The following is a 10,687-nucleotide window of genomic DNA, read 5'->3' as shown; positions in this document are numbered from 1 at the left end:
CCCCAAAATCCCCTTTATTAACCCCCGTTTATATGGCTGGGCCTACTAGGCCCGACTAGGCCCGACTAGGCCGCAGTCTTGGGCCTACCTCAAATCCAACCCTAAATCCCCCCTTTTAACCCCAAAATAACCCCATAAAACCCCAAATTCGCCCCTTAAACCCCCAAATCTCCCTATTTAACCCCAAAATCACCCCATAAAACCCTAAAATCCCCATTTTTTACCCTAAAATCCCCTTTATTTACCCCCTTTTATATGGCTGGGCCTACTAGGCCCGACTAGGCCGCAACTAGGCCTCAGTCTTGGGCCTACCTCAAATTTAACCCTAAATCTCCCATTTTAACCCCAAAATCACCCCAAAAAACCCCAAAATCTCCCTATTTAACCCCAAAATCACCCCATAAAACCCTAAAATGACCCCAAAAAACCCTAAAATCCCCCATTTTAACCCCAAAATCCCTTTTATTAGCCCCCCTTTATATGGCTGGGCCTACTAGGCCTAACTAGGCCCGACTAGGCCGCAATCTTGGGCCTACCTCAAATCCAACCCTAAATCCCACCTTTTAACCCCAAAATCACCCCATAAAACCCCAAAATCTCCCTATTTAACCCCAAAATTACCCCTAAAACCCTAAAATCACCCCATAAAACCCTAAAATCCCCCTTTTTAACCCCAAAATCCCTTTTAATAACACCCCTCTTTAGGGCTGGGCCTACTAGGCCCGACTAGGCCCGACTAGGCCGCAATCTTGGGCCTACCTCAAATTTAACCCTAAATCCCCACTTTTAACCCCAAAATTCCCCCATAAAACCCTATTATCAACCCATAAAACCCCAAAATGACCCTATAAAACCCTAAAATGACCCCAAAAAACCCCAAATTCCCCCTTTTTAACCCCAAAATCCCTTTTAATAACACCCCTCTATAGGGCTGGGCCTACTAGGCCCGACTAGGCCTAACTAGGCCGCAGTCTTGGGCCTACCTCAAATCCAACCCTAAATCCCCCGTTTTAACCCCAAAATCACCCTATAAAACCCCAAATCACCCCATTAAAACCCTAAAATGACCCTATAAAACCCTAAAATCACCCCAAAAAACCCTAAAATCCCCCTTTTTAACCCCAAAATCCCCTTTATTAACCTCCCTTTATATGGCTGGGCCTACTAGGCCCGACTAGGCCCGACTAGGCCGCAGTCTTGGGCCTACCTCAAATCCAACCCTAAATCCCCAATTTTAACCCCAAAATCACCCCATAAAACCCCAAAATCTCCCTATTTAACCCCAAAATTACCCCTAAAAACCCCAAAATCACCCCATAAAACCCTAAAATCCACCTTTTTAACCCCAAAATCCCCTTTGTTAACCCCCCTTTATATGGCTGGGCCTACTAGGCCCGACTAGGCCGCAATCTTGGGCCTACCTCAAATCCAACCCTAAATCTCCCATTTTAACCCCAAAATAACCCCATAAAACCCCAAAATCTCCCTATTTAACCCCAAAACGACCCCATAAAACCCTAAAATGACCCCATAAAACCCTAAAATCCCCCTTTTTAACCCCAAAATCCCTTTTATTTACCCCCATTTATACGGCTGGGCCTACTAGGCCCGACTAGGCCCAACTAGGCCGCAATCTTGGGCCTACCTCAAATCCAACCCTAAATCCCCGCTTTTAACCCCAAAATCACCCCATAAAACCCCAAAATCTCCCTATTTAACCCCAAAATCACCCAATTTAACCCCAAAATCACCCCATAAAACCCCAAAATCCCCATTTTTTACCCCAAAATCCCCTTTATTTAACTCCATTTATATGGCTGGGCCTACTAGGCCCAACTAGGCCCGACTAGGCCGCATTCTTGGGCCTACCTCAAATCCAACCCTAAATCCCCCATTTTAACCCCAAAATCACCCCTTAAAACCCCAAAATCTCCCTATTTAACCCCAAAATTACCCCTAAAAACCCTAAAATCACCCCATAAAACCCTAAAATCCCCATTTTTTACCCCAAAATCCCCTTTATTTAACTCCATTTATATGGCTGGGCCTACTAGGCCCAACTAGGCCGCAATCTTGGGCCTACCTCAAATCCAACCCTAAATCCCCCATTTTAACCCCAAAATCACCCCTAAAAACCCCAAATTACCCCCTTAAAACCCTAAAATGACCCCATAAAACCCTAAAATGACCCCATAAAACCCCAAAATCCCCCTTTTTAACCCCAAAATCCCCTTTATTAATCCCCCTTTATATGGCTGGGCCTACTAGGCCCGACTAGGCCCAACTAGGCCGCAATCTTGGGCCTACCTCAAATCCAACCCTAAATCTCCCATTTTAACCCCAAAATTCCCCCATAAAACCCTATTATCACCCCATAAAACCCCAAAATGACCCCAAAAAACCCTAAAATGACCCTATAAAACCCTAAAATCCCCCTTTTTAACCCCAAAATCCCCTTTATTAACACCCTTCTATATGGCTCGGCCTACTAGGCCCGACTAGGCCCGACTAGGCCGCAGTCTTGGGCCTACCTCAAATTTAACCCTAAATCCCCCGTTTTAACCCCAAAATCACCCCATAAAACCCCAAAATCTCCCTATTTAACCCCAAAATCACCCCATAAAACCCTAAAATCACCCCATAAAACCCTAAAATCCACCTTTTTAACCCCAAAATCCCCTTTATCAACCCCCCTTTATATGGCTGGGCCTACTAGGCCCGACTAGGCCCGACTAGGCCGCAGTCTTGGGCCTACCTCAAATCCAACCCTAAATCTCCCATTTTAACCCCAAAATCACCCCATAAAACCCCAAAATCACCCAATTTAACCCCAAAACTACCCCTAAAAACCCTAAAATCACCCCTTAAAACCCTAAAATCCCCCTTTTTAACCCCAAAATCCCCTTTATTAACCCTCTTTTATATCGCTGGGCCTACTAGGCCCGACTAGGCCCGACTAGGCCGCAGTCTTGGGCCTACCTCAAATCCAACCCTAAATCCCCCCTTTTAACCCCAAAATCACCCCATAAAACCCCAAAATCTCCCTATTTAACCCCAAAACTACCCCTAAAAACCCTAAAATCACCCCTAAAAACCCTAAAATCCCCATTTTTTACCCCAAAATCCCCTTTATTAACCCCTCTTTATATGGCTGGGCCTACTAGGCCCGACTAGGCCCGACTAGGCCGCAGTCTTGGGCCTACCTCAAATTTAACCCTAAATCCCCCCTTTTAACCCCAAAATCACCCCTTAAAACCCCAAAATCTCCCCTTAAAACCCTAAAATGACCCTATAAAACCCTAAAATCTCCCCATAAAACCCTAAAATCCCCATTTTTAACCCCAAAATCCCCTTTATTAACCCCCCTTTATATGGCTGGGCCTACTAGGCCCGACTAGGCCCGACTAGGCCGCAATCTTGACCTACCTCAAATCCACCCGAAATCCCCCATTTTAACCCCAAAATAACCCCCTTAAAATCCCCAAATCACCCAATTTAAACCCCAAAAACCCCCATACCCCTAAACCCACTAAAAAATCAACCCCATAAAACCCTAAAAATCCCCAATTTGAACCCCAAAAATCCCTTTTAAATAACCACCCCTTTAATGGCGGGCCTACTAGCCCCGACTAGCCCGACTAGCCGCACCTTGGGCCTACCTCAACTTTAAACCCTAAAATCCCCCGTTTTAACCCCAAAATTCCCCATAAAAAAACCCTATTATCACCCATAAAACCCTAAAATGACCCCAAAAAACCCAAAATGACCCCAAAAAAACCCCTAAAATCTCCCTTTTTCCTATAGGGCCCGGCTTTTATGGTCTAGAAATGCGGCCAAGCGGCACCGTCCCCCCATTACGATGCGGGCCCCTCCATTCGTTGGTAGGTTCCTACTAAGGGGGGGGATATAAGGGATTTAATAGGATTAGGGGATATATAGGAATTAATGTATAGGGGGATATAGGGATATATAGGTCTATAGGGAACTATAGGGCCCTGATAGGGGTTATAGGTCCTATAGTCGCCTATATGGGATTTACGCAGCCCGACCCTATAACCTACCCTATTAAGCGGACCCTATAGGGATTAGGATATAGGGTGGATCATTAGGGATTATAGGCCATATTAGGGATATAGGGATATAGGGTTATAGGGTGATATAGGATAAGTAGGTCGATATAGCCCATAGACCTCTTTAATATGGATTTATGGCCCCGACCCTATAACCGACCCTATAACCGACCTATAGGGGATATAGGGCGGATATAGGTGGAGTATAGGGACTATAGGGGATATAGGGAAACGTAATAGGATGATAGGGGATATAGGGTCGCTTAAGTCCATAGACCTCTATATGGGATTTATGCCCCGAACCCTGATAACGACCTATAACCGACCCTATACGGAATATAGGGGATATTAGGTGGATTATAGGGGGATATTAGGGTATATTAGGGATTATATGCGTAACGTAAGGTATTAGGGATATAGGGTCTATTTATAGTGGTTCTTAGACCTCTTATTATGGATTTCTGCCCCGACCCTATAACCTGACCCGTATATCCTACCCTATTAACCGACCCTTATAACTACCCTATAGGAGTATAGGTCGATTATAGGATATAGGTAACATAAGTATATGGGATATAGGGTCGTTATAGGTCCCATAGGCCTTTCTTATATGGGATTTATGCCTCTGACCTTAAACCGACCCTAAGCGACCCTATTAACCACCCTATAACAGAGTCGTTATCGGTTTGTTGTGTTCGGGGGTAATGGGGGGATATAGGGGTATATAGGGTATATAGGGGGGGTATAGAGGCCATATATGGGGTTATAGGGTGGATATAGGGTGGCTATATGGGATTTAGGACCCCGACCCTATAACCGACCCTATAAGCGACCCTATATCCGACCCTATGGGGAGATATAGGGGATATAGGGGGATATAGGGTGGATATATGGGATATAGGGGGTTATAGGGTCGATATAGGGTCGATATAGGGGGATAAGGTCATATAGGCGATATAGCTGGATATATGGATTATGCCCCGACCCTATAAACCACCCTATATCCGACCCTATAGGGATATAGGGATACTAGGGTGGGATATAGTGGATATAGGGGTATATAGGGTATAGGGATATTCAGGGTGGATATCATCTATAGCCTCTTATATGGATTTATGGGCCCGACCCTATAAACCGACCCTGAATTCAAACTAACCCTATAGGATAGGGATATAGGTGATATAGGGGGATATAGGGGATATAGGGGGAATATAGGGACGTCAATAGATATAGGGGATATAGGCGTTATAGGGTCCTATAGGCCTCTATATCGATTTCTGCCCCGACCTAAACCACCCTATAACGACCCTAGACGGGATATAGGGGATATAGTGATATAGGGTGGCATATATGGATATAGGGTTACATAGGGATATATAGCGGGTTATAGGGCCAATAGGGTTATAGGTCCTAAGACTTCTTATATGGTGATTTGATGGCCCCGACCCTATAAACCGACCCTAAAGCGACCCTATAGTCCGACCCTAATTAAAAACCGACCCTATAAGCGGACCCTATATCCGACCTATAACCGACCCTATAAACACCCTATATCCGACCCGTTATATCACACCTATAACCGACCATATCCGACCCTATATCCGACCTAATAACCGACCCTATATCCACCCTATATGCCGACCCCTATATCCGACCCTCATAACCGACCCTATATCCACCCTGAGATCCGACCCCTATATCCGACCCTATATCCGACCTATAACGACCCTATATCCACCCTATAATCCGACCCTTATAACCGACCCTATAATCCACCCTATAACCGACCCTATATCCGACCCTATATCCGACCCTATATCCGACCCTATAACCACCGCACCCTTATATCCGACCCTATATCCGACCCGTATAACCGACCCTTATATCCACCCTAATCCGACCCTATAACCGAACCATATACCCGACCCTATACACCGACCCTATAACCGACCCCTATATCGACCTATAACCGGACCCTATAACCGACCCTATATCCGACCCTAAACCGACCTATATCGACCCTCTTATAAACCGACCTAGATCCACCCTATATCCCACCCCTAAACCGACCTATATCCGACCCTAGAACCTACCTATAACCACCCTATAACCACCCCTATTAGATATAGGGCGATATAGGGATATTAGGGCGACGTAAATAGATATAGGGACCATATAGGTCGTTATAGGTCCTATAGCCGCTGATATATGATTTTCTGGCCCCGACCCTATAACCGACCCTATAAAGCGACCTATAGGGTATATAGGGGATTACTTAGGTGGATATGGATATAGATATAAGGGTCGATAATAAGGTAAATAAAGGGATATAGGTCGATATTAGGTCTTATAGGGTATATAGCTGGATATATGGATTTATGGACCCGACCCTATAACCGACCCTATATCCGACCCTATATCCGACCCTATGAGATATAGGATATAGTGGGATATAGGTGATATAGGGATTATAGGGGATATATGGGAATAAGGTAACATAATGGGGTATAGTCGGATATAGGGTCGGTTATAGGTTCCTATAGACTCTTATATGGATTTATTGGCGCCGCGACCATAACCGACCCTATAAGCACCTATAACCTAACCCTATAACAGAGCGTACGCTTCTTCTGCTAGCTCGCGTAATGGGGGATATAGCGTCTTATCACTAGCTGTACGTAATGGTATACGGGCCACATATGGGGTATCAGTCGATATAGTGCTATATGGGATTCTAGGCCCCCCGACCCTATAATCCTACCGCTCATACCGACCTATAACCGACCCCATACATAGTCAGTATCGACGAAGGTAATGGGGTATTAGTGGTTTATATAGGCTATTAGCGGGTATAGAGGCCATTATATGGCGTTTATAGGTGGATATAGCGCGTGTGATATATGGGTATTTTAGGACCCCGACACCTATAACCGACCCTTATAAGCGACCCTATAACCACCCTTATACAGATCGTATCTGATGGTATCCCCTTGGAATTGGAAATAGTATATAGCGTCGTAATTAGTGTTTTATTAGGGCCATATATGGTTTTCTATAGGTGATATAGGGTGTGCTATATGGATTATGGCCCCGACCTATAACCGACCCTTTATAAGCGAACCATAACCGACCCTAAACAGAGTCGTATCGGGTGTAATGGGGTGATTATAGGTGGTATATAGTTGGTATATGGTGGTATAGAGGCCATATATGGGTTATAGTGGATATAGCCGTGGCTATACTGGGATTTAGCGCCCCTACCCTATAACCGACCCTATAAGCGACCCTATTAACCACCCTTATAACAGAGTCTGGATCGGGGGTAATGGGGGATTAGGGTAGTAGGTATATAGGGGGTATAGGCCAATATAAGGGGGTTATAGGTGATATAGGTGCTTATATGTGGATTTAGGACCCCGACCCTATAACCGACCTATAGCGACCCATATAAGCGACCTATATCCGACCCTTATAAACAGAGTCGCATCGAGTATGGGGGATATTAGGGTATATAGGATATAGGGGGTAAGAAGGGCCATAGATGGGTATAGGATATGGTCGTTATAGGTCCTATAGACCTCTTATATGCATTTAGGCCCCGGACCCTATAACCGACCCTATAAGCGACCCTATAACCGACCCTATAACAGAGTCGTATCGGGGTAATGGGGGGATATAGGGGTATATAGGGTATATAGGGGGTATAGGCTTCGATATTAGGTGTATAGGGGATTATTAGGTCGATATTAGGATCCCATTAGTACCTCTTATATGGAATTTATGCCCCGACCCATAACCGACCCTATAAAACCGACCCTATAGGATAAGCGGCGGATATATAGGGTGATATAGGATATAGGGGGATCATTAGGGGTTATGTAACATAAGGGGTTATAGGATATAGTCGTTATATTGATCCCATAGGCCCTTATTATGGATTTATGGTGCCCTCGACCCCTATAACCGACCCTATATCGACCCTATATCCACCCCTATGAGAGATATTAGGGGGATTATAGGTGATATAGGGTGGATATAGGAGCGATATAGGGTTCGATATAAGCCCAAGTAACGTCAAGGGGTTATAGGGAATATAGGGTCTTATAGGACTTCCCATAGACCTTCTTATATAGGAGATTATGCCCCGACCACGATAACCGACCCTATAAGTCGACCCTATAGGGATATAGGGGAATAGGGTGATATAGGGGATAATAGGATATAGGGATTATAGGGATATAGATAAGGCCATATAAGGTCTATAGGGTCCTATAGGCCTCTTATATGGGCATTCTGGCCCCACCCTAAACCGCCCTATAAGCGACCCTATAGGGATTATAGGGGGAATAGGGTGATAGTAGAGGGGATATATGGGATATAGGGGCCATAAGGGGGTATATGGGTTAGGGGGATATAAGGGGGGTTATAGGGTCCTATAGGCCTCTTATAGGATTATCTGGCCCCCGACCTTATAACCGACCCTATACGACCCTATAGATATAGGGGAATATAGAGTGGATAAGGGTACTATAGGGGATATAGGCGTAACGTAAGGGTATAGGTGAGTATAGGTCGTCTATAGGTCCGTATAGGGCCTCTTATATGTATTTATGGCCCCGACCCTATAACCGACCTATAACACCCCTATAGGGATATAGGGGATATAGGTGGATATAGGGGACTATAGGGAACTATAGGGACGTATAGGATATAGGGATATAGGTCGTTATAGGTCTATAGCCTCTTATATGGGACTTATGGCCCCGACCTATTAACGACCCTATATCCGACCCTATAGGGATATAGGGAATAGGTGGACGTATAGGATATAGGATATAGCGGTATATAGAGTAACGTAGGTATAGGATATAGTCGTTATAAGATCCTATAGGCCTCTTATATGTGATTTCTGCCCCACCCTGATAACCGGACACTTAACCGACCCTATTAGGGATATAGGGGATATAGGGTGATATATGGATATAGGGTGAATAGGTATATAGGGGGTATAGGGCCAATATGGGTTTATAGGTCCTATAAGACCTCTTATATGATTATGCCCCGACCCTATAACCGACCTATAAACCGACCCTAATATCCACCCTTATCAATCCCTCCTAGGGGAGATAATGGAATATAGCGGGATATAGGTAACGTAATAGGATTATAGGGGCCAATAGGGTGATAGGGGATATAGGTGCTAATGATTTAGGACACCCTAATACCGACCCTATAAGCACACTATAACCGACCCTATAAACAGACCCACTATAGGACTAATAGGCGATGTTGAGCTTATATAGAGGTATATGTAACGTAATTGCGTTATAGGGGAATAGGCTTATGGCGGATTATAGCGTGGCTATATGATCTGCCCCGACCCTTATACCGAACCCTAAAGGCGACCCTATAACCGGACCCTAAACAGTTAGTCGGATCGAGTTAATGGTGGGATTATAGGGGTATATAGTGTACTATATGGGGATGTATAAAGGACCATATATGGTTATAGGTGATTATAGGGTGGATATATGGATTAGGCCCCCCGACCCTATAACACTCCTATTAACGACCTAAACCACCCTATAACAGAGGTTCGGATCGAACAGCTGTAAGACTGGACGACGCCATCCACGTATTGTAGGACACGCGGTCCGGGTCGCCCCGGAGACGTTTATAGGGTCGCCAACGGCTGTTTGTCGCTGCGACGCTTATTTGGGTCGGTCTGATGGCAAGGCATACGTCATGGTTGAGTCCTAGGCGTTATATAGGATCGTATATGGAATTTTCGGTTATATAGGGTCGTATGGGCGTTATATGGCGACTTATGGGTTTTATCAGGTCGCTTTATGGGCGATATGCGGTCATATATGGGTTATATAGCGGTCTTATATGGATATGGTCGACCTACTAAGTGTGGGTATGGGTATATAGAGTTCGATTATAGGTTCTATATGGATTATAGGGTCAAATAGGTCGATATAGGTGTTCGATATAGGTGGGCTGGAGTTATAGGTGTCGATATGGTCGATATCGTATATAGGCCATCTATAGGGATATGGTGGATATAGCGGTCGATATTACTATGGGCGATATGGGTTATATGGTGGATATGGGTTAATATGGGATAATAGCGTCGATATGGTATATTAGGTCATATTGGTGGTCTATATGGATTTATAGGTTCGATTATATGGTATGTGTCGATATGGTTTATATAGTCTATTATGGAATAGGTCGATATGGTTATATAGGCGATATGGGTCGATAAGGCGCGTTATTATGGATTCGGGGCTGACTACTGTCGACTAGGTTATATGGGTCATATGGGCGGTCTATATGGATTTGGGGTCCGATATAGTGCGTGGTATCTGGGTCTATATTGGATTGGTGGTGGTGTGATATAGGTCGCTATGGGGTCTATATTGGGATATTAGTAGGCGTCGATATAGGGTCGATCATGGTGGTTTTATAGGGGTCTATATGGGATAATATTTTAGGGTCGCTAGGCTTTCTAATTAATTGGCGGATTTATTTTGCGGGTCGATTTTATTTGGGGTTTTCCCGAATTTTTAATTTTTTTTGGGGGGGGGGGGGGGGGGTTATATGGAATTGCC

This window comes from Coturnix japonica, chromosome Z, assembly GCF_001577835.2.
Source record: "Coturnix japonica isolate 7356 chromosome Z, Coturnix japonica 2.1, whole genome shotgun sequence".
Classification (NCBI taxonomy): domain Eukaryota; kingdom Metazoa; phylum Chordata; class Aves; order Galliformes; family Phasianidae; genus Coturnix; species Coturnix japonica.
The sequence above is the reverse complement of the archived record's forward strand: the minus strand, read 5'-3'. Positions refer to the sequence as shown.